The sequence below is a fragment of the Aotus nancymaae genome, unplaced genomic scaffold (assembly GCF_030222135.1).
Source record: "Aotus nancymaae isolate 86718 unplaced genomic scaffold, 86718_ANA_hifiasm-v0.15.2.pri h1tg000029l, whole genome shotgun sequence".
NCBI classification, from domain to species: domain Eukaryota; kingdom Metazoa; phylum Chordata; class Mammalia; order Primates; family Aotidae; genus Aotus; species Aotus nancymaae.
This window is the reverse complement of record NW_026988442.1, coordinates 60,996,978-61,011,917: the sequence shown is the minus strand read 5'-3', so window position 1 is coordinate 61,011,917 and position 14,940 is coordinate 60,996,978. Positions and strand designations below refer to the sequence as shown.

General features: G+C 37.0%; 1 long non-coding RNA gene across 3 annotated transcripts in view; it reads right to left on the bottom strand.

Moving 5' to 3' along the window:
• Positions 1-10,186: 10,186 nt before the first annotated feature.
• The window catches only part of LOC105720507 (uncharacterized), a 108,922-nt gene continuing 104,168 nt past the window's right edge, over positions 10,187-14,940 (bottom strand). For all 3 annotated transcript variants that reach the window (XR_001108170.2, XR_001108171.2, XR_010344492.1), the window contains 2 exons: positions 13,872-13,943; positions 10,187-10,306 (listed from right to left, as the gene is read on the bottom strand). This is a non-coding gene — a long non-coding RNA (uncharacterized LOC105720507). The remainder of the gene's footprint in view (positions 10,307-13,871; positions 13,944-14,940) is intronic.

Sequence of the window (14,940 nt, the reverse complement as noted above, 5' to 3'; positions counted from 1 at the left end):
CACAAGAGCCATCAGAATGAAGACCCAAAGATATAGAGAAAATTGTCCATTTTTATGCTTAGGTTAAACAAAGTATTATCATCCATGTAGAAATACTGAACAAAAAGGGTATGCTCTCATGCTCATACTGAGTGGAGAAGCCCAGCAGGGCCTGTCTGCTTAGATTCTTCTTGGCCTCTCTATTATAGCATTCCTTCCTTCTGGGTGTGGGGCAGGACCCTCTCTGGAATGGGTGTCTTGTGACCTACACTCAAACAAGATAGGTTAGATAATTTCTTTATGTACAGGTTTTACACAGAAAGGCTGAGGGGAAGTTAGATTATATGTTTAGGCTTTATGGCTGGCTTTGGGGAAAGGGAATCCTGGTTTCTATGACCTGCCTTGGGAAAGAAGAATTCTAGTTTCCATGGCTAGTCTTGGGGGAGAATGGGACAGAGAGACAGGAGAGAAGGAGAAGGTCAAAGAAAAAATTTTTGCTTCTGAGGCTGCTTCTGAGGCCTTCATTTCGAGGTAGTATTGTTTTCTGTTGAGTCTCAACAACTTCAAGAATGTTACGCAATTCAGTAACCCATAAAAATATATTCCTTAGAATTCTGAGTTATTCAGTCAAATATAGCTTCTTCTGATGTGTCCCTTTAGTAAGAGGTGCCTTCTCATTCTTCCTTAATTCATCTACTAGCTAAATACAGTGACCCGCATGCACGCATACATAAGCATCTTGAGGAAATATGGTAGTCCTCAGAAGAACAGAGTTTCCAGCCATATTAAGAAAATTATTATTATCTACCTTTACATGGCCACTTATTATATTAGTATTTCTGTTATTTTGAAAGGCGGTGGCAGTTGAGCTTTTTAGTTCTCTTATCCTCACCCTGAGAAAATATTGTTTGTGTGTATACGTATGTGTGTGTGTGTGTATTTCTGATAATCAAACATTATTTTTAAAAACTGAGTAATAATCTGAGGCCCCTAAAAAGGCATATTTCTATTGATGTCCATCTATGACAACAATAACACCCATCAGAAGCTTTGAAATTCAAAATTCTGTCTTAGCTGAATAGCCAGGTCAAAGTCCTGAACTCCCACTTTTCTTCTGTAAAATTAAAACAGGAAACAGTTGTGATTCTTCTGCACGATGAAACCCCAGAGACTGAAGATTGAGTGTGCACACATACACACACACACATCACCTCTCAATACGGATGTTGAAAATAATAGCTTGATTGCCAGGGACCACAGGAGGCACTGCCTCCCTGCCAAGCCAGTGGATGTGTGCCCCAGGCCGCCAAGGCACAGATTGAGCATGTGTTGACCTCAGTGAAAAGAGAACTAGTACTAAAGTCTGGAGTTCTAGAGAAGATATGTTGCCTTAAACTAACATTGTTGTTGACACCAATAATATCACCTCTCCTGCTGCTTTAAACACCATTTCTTATCAGGGTAGTACTTCTGACAGATTGTCATAATGTCTTGTACTCAATATCCACCAAAGACAGAAGAAAAAGAGCTCAGGTAGATTTTCAAAGTGTTTTATTTGAAACCTTCTTGCAAAATTTGAATGATAAACATGGCGTTATTCTCAGAGGCACATCTTTCTTGTAGACCACAACCCATTGTCCTTAATCAAACTATGTCTTTCTTGAAAGGATCTTCAGTCACTCAGGCAAACAGAAGCCTGACAGGCTTACCCTGTAGGTCAACACACCTTTGCAGCTTGCTTCATTCCTTAGAGGAACAATTTGGGCTATTCAAGTTCAGGCCACTGAGAAAACTGAGATTTAAAAGATAGGTTAGAAAGAATTCATACAGATGGTCAAAGAAGAAATCAATGCTCAAGTAACTGAGGAAAGCAGTCAGAAATCCTGAAGTGTCAACACCATAAAAAAACTAATAAAATAAAGGAGAGCTGGATTGTATGGCATCTGTTTGTAAGAAAGTTCATAATACATGAGGAAGATTGAGAAAAAATGTCTTGTTCATCCCTGGTATCTTTCTCTGGCTTTGGAAACTATATTCATAACATGCCCTAAGGTCATAATTTTGGGGAGACTTTTACTTTCCATTTGGATGTTATGACTGTGAATTTGAAGGTTATCAAAAATCAAACACTTATGGAATATTGCTAATAAATAATAGGGTAATGAATATGAACAAATTGTTGCTATATTCAAAAACTTGAATAGATCTCAAGAGTATGTCATCCAAAAGACCACCAGGATAGCTAGATAGTAGGAAAGAGAGTATTATTGGCAATATCGGTTTGCAAGCCAGGAAGATAAAGTTTCTACCATGAACTGAAGGTGCTCTCTCTTGGAAGAGGGAAAGACAGGTTGGATTTTATGCTTCAGAGGGTCCATATTACCCATTTTCCCTAAACCTGCACGTAATCAGCAGGCTTAGGGAAAAGCTGTATGTACTTATGAGGGGAGCTGAGCACATGAGCAATGGGAAACATATATGTAACATATATCTCATGCTCACTTTGGGGTAGAATTTTAGCATTAAAATGAGGTAGGATGTGGCTCTTTATGTCAAAAGGTGAACTGTAAGACACAAAGTTTGTGCGCGGCCTCTATAAGTGGGCTGAACCTGGCTGAAGATCTGCAGTTGCTCGTCAGAAAAGAATACTGGTAAAGCTGGTCCTTTGTGCAGTCCCAGTTGTAGTGACCTGAGTTGTATATCAGAGTCAGGATAATTTGCCTGATGTCTCCTATTGTTTACCAGTTTAGCTACAGTGTGTTTTTTCTTGTAATAATTTAGAAACTTGCCATGTGTCTGCTAGGCCCTGAACGCTTGACCCACAGGTAACTTTTTGTTTTTTTAATATTAGGATCCATCTTAGTTGATAGAAGTACATATTTTTTGGTCTCTCAGATCACAGGCATTATGCTGAGTGGAAAAAGCCAATCTCAAAGTGTTCCATGTCATATAATTCCCAATAAATAGAAATATCTAAGTGACAACATTATAGTGATGATGAAACAGATCAGTGATTGCAGAAGTTAGCTTTGGGGGGAAGGGTGTGACATTGATGAGCTAGCACAAGAAGTTTCTTTGCAGAGCTGGAACAATTCCGTATCCTAATTGTGATGTTGGTTACTTGAATCCATACATATGGTACAACTTTACAGAACTATATATCTAAAAAGGACACTTAAAAACAGGTAAAATATGAATAAGGTGTATACGTGAGTTAATACTGTGTCAATGTCAACTTCCTGGCTTTGACAATCGTTCGGGGAAGCTGAGTGAAAGGTACACTAGGAACTCTGTACTATTTTTGCAACTGTCTGTGAGTCTTAAGCTATTTCAAAATAAAAAAGTTAATTTAAATATAAAATCTAGGCAGTCTTGAACTTATGATGGTTCAACTTAAAGCTTTTTGACTCTACAATGGTGCAAAAGTGATACACACTTTGTATGCTCCTCTACTTAGCATTGTGTTAAGTCTGGTCAAACCTATTGTAAGTTGAAAATATCTTTAAGTTAAAGGTGTGTTTTTGACTTAAAATATTTTCAATTTAGGATAGGTTTATCATGATGTAACCCCATCATAATTGGAGGAGCATCTGTATATAACTTTAACAAGAAAATATAGAAGGGAATAACAGGCTGTTCAAAATTATCCAATTAGGAGCTGGGCGCAGTGGCTCACACCACTGATCCCAGCACTTTGGGAGGCTGAGACAGGTGGATCACCTAAGGTAAGGAGTTCAAGACCAGCCTAACCAACATGGTGAAATGCCATCTCTACTAAAAATACAAAATTAGCTAGGCATGGTGGCACATGACTGTAATCCCAGCTACTTGCGGGGGCTAAGGCAGGAGAATTGCTTGAACCTGGGAGGTGGAGGTTGCAGTGAGCTGAGATTGTGCCATTGCACTCCAGCCTGGGCAACAAGAGCCAAACTCCATCTCAAAAAAGAAAAATCCAATTAGTTAGATAGCAAAAAGATCCATGACTTTTTGAGTACTACAAGTATAAAGAAAATGACTACAATATTAGCATTTCCTGAGTGTTATTATCAATCTTTCCATACTCAAATCTAAAATCTTATTAAAACGTCAGTTTTTCACAGATAAGCCAAACAGAAACAAACAACAGCTTTGATAATGGCACAAAACCTAAGTCCACTTGGCCATAAGCTCTCACCTTTTTTTTTGCTTGTTTTTGTTTTGTTTTGTGGAGATAGGGTCTCCCCTTGTTGCCTAGACTGGTCTCGAACTCCTGGCCTCAAGCGATCCTTCTGCCTGGACCTCTCAAAGTGCTGGAATTGCAGGTGTGAGCCACCAGTCCCAGCTTTCTCATCTTTAAGATGCATAATACCCTAAGAAATAGTAAAGATATTGTTTAATAGATGCTATGTCAGCATCTGAAAGACAGAACTCACAATATATGTTGATAAAGAATAAATTAAAGGAGCTATTTGATTTGTAAAAATACACGGGCTAGCACATACTTCTGAGAAATAACAGTAGTACAAAGAATAAAAATCATGTTAGTTATTTTTACTACTCATTCCATGAGAATCTGTTAGCTACCTACTTGTTAATAGGTACTATGAGTGACACTGGGAATGCAAAATAAACAAACATGATTTGTGATTTCAGAGCACTCATATCAGGAATTGAGAGTAAAGATACACACAAGGATACTCCTTCCAGTAATCTCCCCCGCCCAGTTCACTTTACAGTAACTCTTTTTTCTTCCAGTGCTATGAATACACACAAATGAGTTTGCCAAAGTTACACTGAAATAAGAATTAAAACTTATTATCAAGCAGTTTTTTTCTTGACCATAGCTAAGTAATATGAGTTAATAGTTCTCAAAGTAGACTGGAAGAAAAAGCAAGATAAGAGGTGACTGATTATGGTAATAAAATAATTAAATTCCATTAAGATCAATTACTGACATAGGGATCTTAGCAATTTTCTTTGTAATCATTCTCAATGGTCCTTTCTCTCACTGCCTTATGCCACAATATTTATTATCTAGAAAGGAAATTAACCCAATCCTCTCATCTCTTCCTGGCTTGATTCAGAGGGCTCATTTTCTCATCAGAATGAATCCTGCATTCATTCCATTCTTTGATTGTGTCATATTCGCATTTCCTTTGATTTGCCCCAGCACAACACAATTTCAACACCCAATGTGAAGTCCACATGCTGCAAAGGATGACTGGCTTTTGCTGAGTGTCTGTAAACCAGGGCCAGCGTCTTTCCTATTTCTATCTACTCTATTAAACACTCTTGTTTTAAACAAAATCAGATGCTTAACATTCTGAAGCATCCCAGAAGCTTTGAACCTGAAAAATAGTTACACATATAATGCTTATATATTATTGCTATGGATACTTCTAAAATTACATATCAGCTTTAAGAGACAAATCTTATATCTACTCAGCAAATGGCTGTTATGATCCTGAACGCATAGAATAACCCATTTAAACCAGATCAATCTAAAATAGGTAAGTCCTTGGACTCCAAACTGCTACAAACTGACCAGCTGCCTATTAGTAAAGTAGGTTACTTATATCATCTGTCCTTCAGTTTATTTGCTTTAGTCAATTTTTATTACCATCAGTGCTGAAGTGGGGAGCAAATTAGAAGCTTCTTCTGGATGTGGGGGTGAAAATTATAATAAAATAGCAACTAATCCAAGTTGATAATCTCTTTACACACACACAGTCCTAAAAAGGAAGCCATTTGAGGTCGTATGCAACCCTTACAATATTCACTTATTCAACAAATATATATTGATCATATAGTATGTGCTAGGCATTGTTCAAGGTATTGAAATCGAGCAGTGAATAAAACAAACACTCCTGCCCTTATAGAGTTTACATTCTATTAGGGGAAAAATAATCAGGGACAGGAGAAATAATGCAGGAACATGAAGAATTAATTAGTTACTCATTTGCAAAATAATGCAGGACTGATTATTTTATAGGAGGAAAGACTCAAAGTCATGTGACATAAGACATTGCCTTTTTCTCACATGAAATTAGGAAAAAAAATTCTCTTCTTAGGATAATGTGCTTACTTTCTTGAGAAACTCATGAGGGAATCAACAATAACACTCAATATTGGATAGGCAAAAATAGGAATTGGAGGAGCACCCACATCCATTCTCACTCATGCTGTCTAAGCCCATCCTCCTCTTGATGAGGGGAGGAGAGCCTCCTCTAGCACCCACAAAAAGTGTGAGGCCCCCGGTTTCTAAGACCCAAGAAGGGACCAAAGGAATGGTGAGAGGGGCATTTCTTTCTCTAGTAAAAAGACTGAAGATTCCAAAAGCAGCCCCAGGGCACTTGACCAAGGGCCATGAGGGGCTGTGTTGAAGCTAAAGGGCAAAAAGAAAAGAGAAGGTGGGGTCAGAACCAAGCATCAGCAGGTGGGCATCCTCTCCTGGAAGGGGAATGTCCATAAGGCCCTTCCCTGGAGTCCCATAAGGGAACAACTAAGCAGCAACTTTGAGATTCATGTTATCCCCAACAAAATCAAGTGTATGTTTGATCTAAGAAAAAACTAAGCAAACAGGAGAGTCTCAGGATAAGGATGGCAAATGTCGCTGAAGCATACAGCTGGGATTTCTACTGGGGACAACACGCACTCACACATACGCATGCAGACTCATAGATGAAGTTTCCATAGATTATCAGCAGCAACACAGTGATGTCCTAATAGATGACAACAAAACAAAAACAAAAGCCTCTAAATATGAGGTTGCCCAACTGAATTCTAGATTATCCCTTACCGCCCCCCCGACACACACACACAAGTGGTAAAAATATTCTTTAGGACACAGAAGGGAGTTTGTATGCAGAGAAAATAATGTATTCCATACAGTCCTTGGAATTTCCTTGGGGAAATGTACTGTAGCATTCCAGAGCATAATCATGCAAGTAAAGTTCCCAGCAGCTTCTACATGGTTCTATACCAAGTAAATGGGTCAAAACAGACTCCAAGCCCTGTGTGACCAATTAACTCCACAAAAATACACACTAAACTTTACTGCAAATTTGAGCCACATAATCAAATGATATAAAAATGTGTATTTATGTTCTGTCTACTTATCGTTTACATATGGATTTGACATGTAAAACAGATTACATTACTGAAAATAACTCAGAAGACATAGCACACTTTCGATTACTATTTCATTGGGGCCTAAGGAACAGAGGGGAGCCCATGGGGTAAAGAGTCTCAGCAGGGGCATGGTGACACACGCCTGTAGTCCCAGCTACTCAGGAGGCTGAGGCAGGAGAATTGCTTGAACCTAGGAGGTGGAGACTGCAGCGAGCCGAGATCACACCACTGCACTACAGCCTGGGTGACAGTGTGAGACTCCGTCTCAAAAAAAAAAAAAAAAAAAAAGAGTCAGCAGTTACAGGACTGACTTTTAAGTGAGTATAGCTTAGTATATTATGTAATTTTTCCCTTTAGTTAAGAAATTGAGGCATGTGCATACTATAAATTATGGAATACATACATTATTTATTAAATTCTAACTATAAAGTTACAAAGCAGTACAAATATGGATAAGTCATTAAACTATTTTCAAAGGAAATGTTTCAGTGTTTTCATGTTTGAATAGCTAAGTTAATTGATTGAACATGTTTAAATTTTATTTCCATCCATTTATTATCAATTGGGTAAGGCTTATAATTAATTCTAGAGATACCAAAACATTTGCATGTCTTTAAAAAAATTGCTTAAAATATGTTTTACTTCAAAGTGTCAACTTGCCATATTAAATTATTTCAACAACATAATACAGCCAAGACAAACACATTTTAAAAGCAGGGCAATTTAAGTACAGAGTTGGTAATATTTTAGGTTATCATTACAAGTACTCCTATGCAGTTTATTGGCAAATATGCTCTCAAAGACAAAGCTTTTGAATAGTAAAGAAAACAACTTGGTTTAAAAACCACATTCAGCCTAGACAGTCTTCAGAATCCTAACTTCTTTGGAGTGCAAATAGCTAGACTTCAAAGAGAATGAGAAAGCTGAACACACATACTCCAGAGACGTCCTCAGAGCCCACAGTCAACAGGAGACGTGCTGCGAAAGTGAGGTCTCTTACCTGCCTCCATCACTTCTTCAGAAAACAAGATGAATACTTTCCAGACAATGCCCTGAGCAGAATCACTCCCAAAGCATTGGGGGAAACCTGCTTCTCCGTGGTACAACAATCCCTCTAGTGGCTGGGTCAGAAGGGTAGGCATTTCCATGAGCCTGCTGGAGAAGACCATGCAGCAGTCTCTGTAATTTTAAGTTATTGGTCTTTCACTGGAGGTTTACAGAAATTCAGGAAACTAACCCATCCTCTACTCAGTAGAGCCAATGTTTTTCTAAAAGTGACTTCAAGGATACCTCCTACCAAGTCTAACACACTTCTTCATATACACAAAATGGTAAAGGGAACCTAAATTTTGCTTACTACAAAAATTCCATCATAAACATCACTGAATTTATGTACAATAAATGTCAATGTAAATACAATAATGCCAAACTTAAATAATATCTGTAAATTCAGTATATCTGGCCTGCTGTATATATTTTAAAGAACATCATCCTAGATGAACTGAGATCTAGGTTACCAAATAAAACAAGTTAAAAATTTTTTTCTAATATAATTCCAAATACAAGTAACTTTGAGATCTGAACAAAGAAAAAAATAACTCACTATATATCCAATGAGGAAAATGAAAACAGTGTAGAGTAGTCATCTGGATGGATTACTGACTTCTTTTTGGCTTGCATTTTCTTTACTGCATATGAGTTGGGTCCTTGTGTATTTTGTTCAGATCTCACGGTTACTCCTAAGGAGGTTGATTTTGACCATGCTATTTTTAAAAGTACCACCTGGCCCCCTATTCTTTTATTCTGCTTTTTCTTTATAGTATGTGTGACATCATATTAATAACATAATATGTTTTTATTTATTTATTGCCATATCCTTCAGTAGAATGCAAGGCTCTTCAAAAATAAGAACTTTATTTAATTCACTGTTATATCCTCAGCACCTAAGACAAGGCTTTGCAGAAAGTAAGACCTCAATAGTTATGTGTGAATAAAAAAGTAAACGGAGGCTTGTAGGGTAAGTAGAGTCTATTGACATGAGGTACTTGTTTCCAAATTTTGACCCTTCCATTTTAACAGTAAGATAATGCATTAGTCCATTCTCATGCTGCTATAAGGACAAACCTGAAATTGGGTAATTTATAAAGGAAAGAAATTTAATTGACTCACAGTTATGCAGGGCTGAGGAGGCCTCTGGGAACTTACAATCATGGTGGAAGGAGAAGCAAACACATCCTTCTTCACATGTCAGCAGGAAGAAGTGCCAAGCAAATGGGGAAGGGCCCCTTATAAAACCATCAGATTTCATGAGAACTCACTCACTATTATAAGAACAGCATGGGGGGAGTAACTGCCCCCATGATTTGATTACCTCCCACTCAACTGTTCCCACGACACATGGGGACTATGAGAACTACAATTCAAGATGAGATTTGGGTGGGACACCGCCAAACCATATCAGATAATATACTCTACCAAGTGATAAAGTAGTGTATTTCCACTTTGTACTGGGGAGAATAATAATGAAAGAGAAATAGTATTAAAGATTTTGATATGCCAATACGAGGAAATTCACAAAAAAATTAAAAAAAATTGTTTAAATCCACAGCCAAATTCTTACTGTAGCCATTAATAATTTGAATAGCATCCTCCAAACCTCTTGATAGGCCTTTGTATACTCCTAAGACACATGGAACATATATCTAGAGAGCCATATGTCATCATTCTCTAGTAGTCTAGGATCCTGGAGAAAAAAATGTCGTAAAAATTACAAAATAGGGTAAAATATACTAAGAAACAATTCTACAAAAGAGACTATTATGTCCTTTGGTGAAAGCCTCTTCTCTCTGTATTTCCTGTGGCAGCCTTCCAAGTTAGAATGTCTTTATATTTTTATCATTTATTTATATTTTTATTCCAGGATACATATGCAGAACGTGCAGGTCAGTTGCGTAGGTATACATGTGCCATGGTAATTTGCTGCACCTATCAACCCATCACCTAGGTTTTCAGCCCCACCTGCATTAGGTATCTGTCCTAACGTTCTCCCTCCTCTTGCCCTCCACCCCTGACAGGCCCAGTGTGTGTTTTTCCCCCTCCCTGTGTCCATGTGTTCTCATTGTTCAGCTCCCACTTGTGAGTGAGAGCATGCAGTGTTTGGTTTCCTGTTCCTGTGTTACTTTGTTGAGGATGATGGCTTCCACTTTCATCCATGTCCCTGCAAAGGATGGAATATGTCTTGAGCTTCATTAAAAAGCAAATACTTTAGCACTGCAGTTTCTAAGAGCTGGTAAAATATAAGAACTGAGAGATCAAATTAAAGAAAAATAGTGTCTCATTCCATTCTGTTTCTTTGACTAACAGTTTGACAATGTCATTTCTGATGATCAAGTACCACTTATGTAAGAAGTAGTGTGACAACACAATTTCAATTGTTTTCAGAAAAGGGATTAATGTTGGACTTGTGGTTAAATATTATTCTACTCCCTCCTGAAACCCACTAAAATAACAATGAAGAAATGGATTAAAATGATAAAGCCCACAAGGGCTAAAAAAAATTGTAACTGGGAAATCAGTGGATAAATGGCAACTGATATAGCAGAGAGAAGTAAGTCCAGACTTAAGTCAGCAGAGAAAACCCAGGAACCCCCAAAAAATCTCAGGAATTAGAGACATTAGGAAATCTTAGGGATTCAGGTGAGGCAGAATACAGAATGATAGACAGAATATCAGTAGAAACCTGTAAATGTTTCTATATAGAAAGTACTGCACTCCAGATCCTACACAGACACATAGATGCACACACACACACACACACAAATGCATGCCTCATCCAGCTGGAAAGCTACGTCTCCTCCAATGAGAATAAAAGTGTCCTTCATTTTAATATAAATGGAGACTTCTACTTCTGAGTATGATGGAGTAGCTTACAGCAGAGCTAAGAACAACTAGAAAGGTTATTTTTTAAGAAAAATTTTAAAACTGTTTGAAGACACATAAGAACTGCTGAAATAATGGATTGAGAGGAGGAGGGAAACAGCAGAGAATGAACTGACATTCTATAGTGGCATTCCCCTAGTGCATTGCAAATTCTGAGAGCAGGGCGAGAAGTTAGCAATGCAAATTTCTCAAGCAGAGGAGAAACCAGCAAAGATTTTGGCAGTCTTCTTATGCTGGGAAGATAAAAATTGTAACAAAGTAACAAATAAATAGAAAGTCCAAAATCATAGTGAAAAAGAGGGAAATGAAAAAAGAAGGCTAACACTCTCATCTGGTATTACCCTTAAGACATGAGTTCTGAAGTATCATGGGGCAGGAAGTTAAAAGCTAAGAAGAAATCTTTCAAGGAGCAGAGGATAGATTTTTATGCTCTTAAAGTACTGAGAAGGCAAGGATTAAAGTTCAGGATTTGCCAGTGAAAAGAGTCTCAGTGAATAAAACAAGTTGGAAGATCTGCAGAGCTATACCCCAAGAGTGGATTTAAAACAGAGGTAGAAAAAGACATCCCATGTTCATGGATTGGAATAATTAATATTGTTAAAATGTCCATGCTACCCAATGCAATCTACTGATTCAATGCAATCCCTATAAAAATCCCAATGACATTTTTACACAAATTTTACAATTTAAAAAGTAATATGTAGGCACAAAATATCCCAAATAGCAAAAGCAATCTTGAACAACAAAAACAAAGCTGCAAGCGTCAACTACCCTATTTCAAAATCTACTACAAAGCTATAGTAATCAATACAGTATAGTACTGGCATAAAAACAGACATATGAACCAATGGAACAGAATAGAAAACCCAGAAATAAGTTCACACATTTACAGTCAATAACTGCAATAGTTTCGGAATCTTCTGTAATAACCTGGGGATCTTCAACAGATTCCCCAAGAACACAAATGGAAAAGGTAAAGTCTCTTCAATAAATGATGCTAGAAAAACTAGGTAGCCACATTCAGAAGGATGAAATTAAACTCTTATCTCACATCAGACACAAAATCAACTCAAAATGGATTAAAAACTTAAATGTAAGACCTGAAATATAAACTATTAGAAAACATAGAGGGAAAGCTTTATGACATTGGTCTCGGCAAGAATTTTTTTGGATATGACCCCAAAAGCATAGGCAACAAAAGCAAAAATAAACAAATGGGATTGCATCAAATTAAAAAGCTTATTACAGCAAAGAAAACAAACAAAAATGTGAAGAGGCAACCTACAAAATGAAAGAATATGTTTGCAAACCATACACCTGATAAAAGGTTGATATCCAAAATATATAAGGAACTCAAATAACTCATTAGCAAGGTAACAAATAACTCAATTAAAAAATGGGCAAAGGGGCTGGGTGCAGTGGCTCATGCCTGTAATCCCAACACTTGGGAGGTCAAGGCAGGCAGATCACTTGAGCTCAGGAATTCAAGACCAACTGGGGCAACATGGCAAGACCCCCTCTCTACTAAAAATACAAAAAAAAATTGTTAGGCATTATGGCATGCACCTGTGGTCCCAGCGACTCAGGAAGCAAAGGTGAGAGGATCGCTTGAGCTCAGGAGGCGAAGGTTGCAGTGAGCTGAGATTGTGTCACTGCATTCCAGCCTGGATGACAGAGTGAGACCTTGTCCCAAACTTAATTTTTTTTTAAAAGCAATGGGCAAAGGACTTGAAGACAAATGGCCAAAAGATATATGAAAATATGCCCAACATCACCAGTCACCAGGGAATGCAAATTAAAACCATAATAAGATGTCATCTCACACCTGTTAGAGTGGCTATTATAAAAAAGACAGGAGATAGTATTTATGAGGATGTAGAGAAAGCAGAACCCCTATATACTGTTAGTGGGAGTATAAATTAGTATAGCAATTACGGAAAATTCGATGGAAGTTTCTTGGAAATTGAAAGTAGAACTACTCTATCATATGATCCAGCAATTCCACTTCTGGGTATATATCCAAAGGATATAAAATTAGTATATCAAAAAGATGTCTGCATTCCCATGTTTACTGCAACATTATTCACAGTAGCCAAGATAGGAAATCAACCTTAGTGTTCACATTTACATATGTAACAAACCTGCATATCCTGCACATATATTCCTGAACTTAAAAGTTAAAAAAAAAAAAGCTTGCTAGTAGAGAAAAAATAAATAAATAAATAAAAATTTTAAAAATCTCAGTGTTCATCAATGAATGATTAAAGAAAATGTGGCATAGTGTTGTATAGATATACAATCAAATACTATTCAGCCTTAAAAAAAAAAAAAAGGAAAGCCTATCATTTATGACAACATGGATTAACCTGGAGGATATTCCACTAAGCAAGATAAGTCAAGCACAAAACAATGAATGCTATGTGATCTTACTTATCTGTGGAATCCTTAAAAAGTCAAATGCGTAGAAATTGAGAGACCTGGGGTTATGGAGGAGGAAGGATTGGAGAAATGTTGGTCAAGGGATACAAAATTTCACTTAAACAGGGGGAATAAGTTCAAGAGAGCTATTGTAAACATGGTGAGTGACTATAGCTAATAACAACACAAAGCATACTAGAAAATTGCTAAGACAGTCGATTTTAAATGCATTCACTAAAATAAAATGGTATGTGAGAAAATTTAGCCTTTCCACAATGTATACCTATATCAAAACATCATGTTGTACAATTTTTGTTTTATTTGGTTGTTTATTTTGTTCATAACAAGTAAAAAATACAATATGTACTCATCAATTAACAAAAAATAGAAAATGCTTTAAAATAAATCAGGTAGAAAGAACTTACCAAAACTGTAATCTAGCTTTGACATATCTCAGTCCCTGATTGGATTAAGGTGAGCAGTTCCACTCTATCTGCCTGGAAGAGAAAAAGTAAAACCTCTTTGGAGGAATAAACCATTATTTGAACCTCTACAATTTTTTCTTACCTAACTTCTCATATTCAATCAACAATTACTAGACGTGACAAAAGACAAGATCATATAAACAAAACTCAAGACAAAAAACAGGAAATAGAAAGAGGTCAATAATGACTATATATTGGAGGTAACAGAGAATGACATTAAAATAATCATGATTAATGTGTTCAGGAAAACAGAGGAAAAAGTGGCAAATATCACCAGAGGACTAGAATCTATAGAAAAGAATCAAATAAAAATTCTAAAACTAAAAAGGAGTATCTTTAAAATTAGTAACTCAACAGATGGTTTGAAAACAGGTTACATATAAAGAAAGGAGATCAGTGATATAAAAGACTGGTAAATGAAAAACCCAAAGTGAAGAACTATAAAGAAAGGACTAAAAACTATTTTTAAAAGTAAAACACAGGTAGGTCAGTCAAATGGCATAATATATGTGTAATTAGAGTCTCAGAAGGTTAAGTGAGAGCTAGAGAATTGTATAGAATCACTATTTGCAGAAAAAAATAGCTGAGATCTTCTGAAACTGTTGAACTATGTTAACTCGACAATTCAAGGAATGCTATAAACCCCAAACAGAATAAGCAAGATTATTATTTGCTAATTAAGTAAATGAATAAATAGTCAATGCCATAATCCCAACCTACAAGCATATCATTGCCATGGCAATAGAAAATTGGCTTAGGTAGCCAGGGGCAGTGGCTCACACCTATAATCCCAGCACTTTGGGAGGCTGAGGCTGGCAGATCGAGAGGTCAGAAGTTCGAGACCAGCTTGGCCAACATGGTGAAACCCCATCTCTACTAAAAATACAAAAATTAACTGGGCTTGGTGGTGTGTGCCTGTAGTCCCAGCTACTCAGGAGGCTGAGACAGATGAATTACCTGAACCCGGGAGGCGGAGGTTGCAGTGAGCCAAGATCATGCCACTACACTC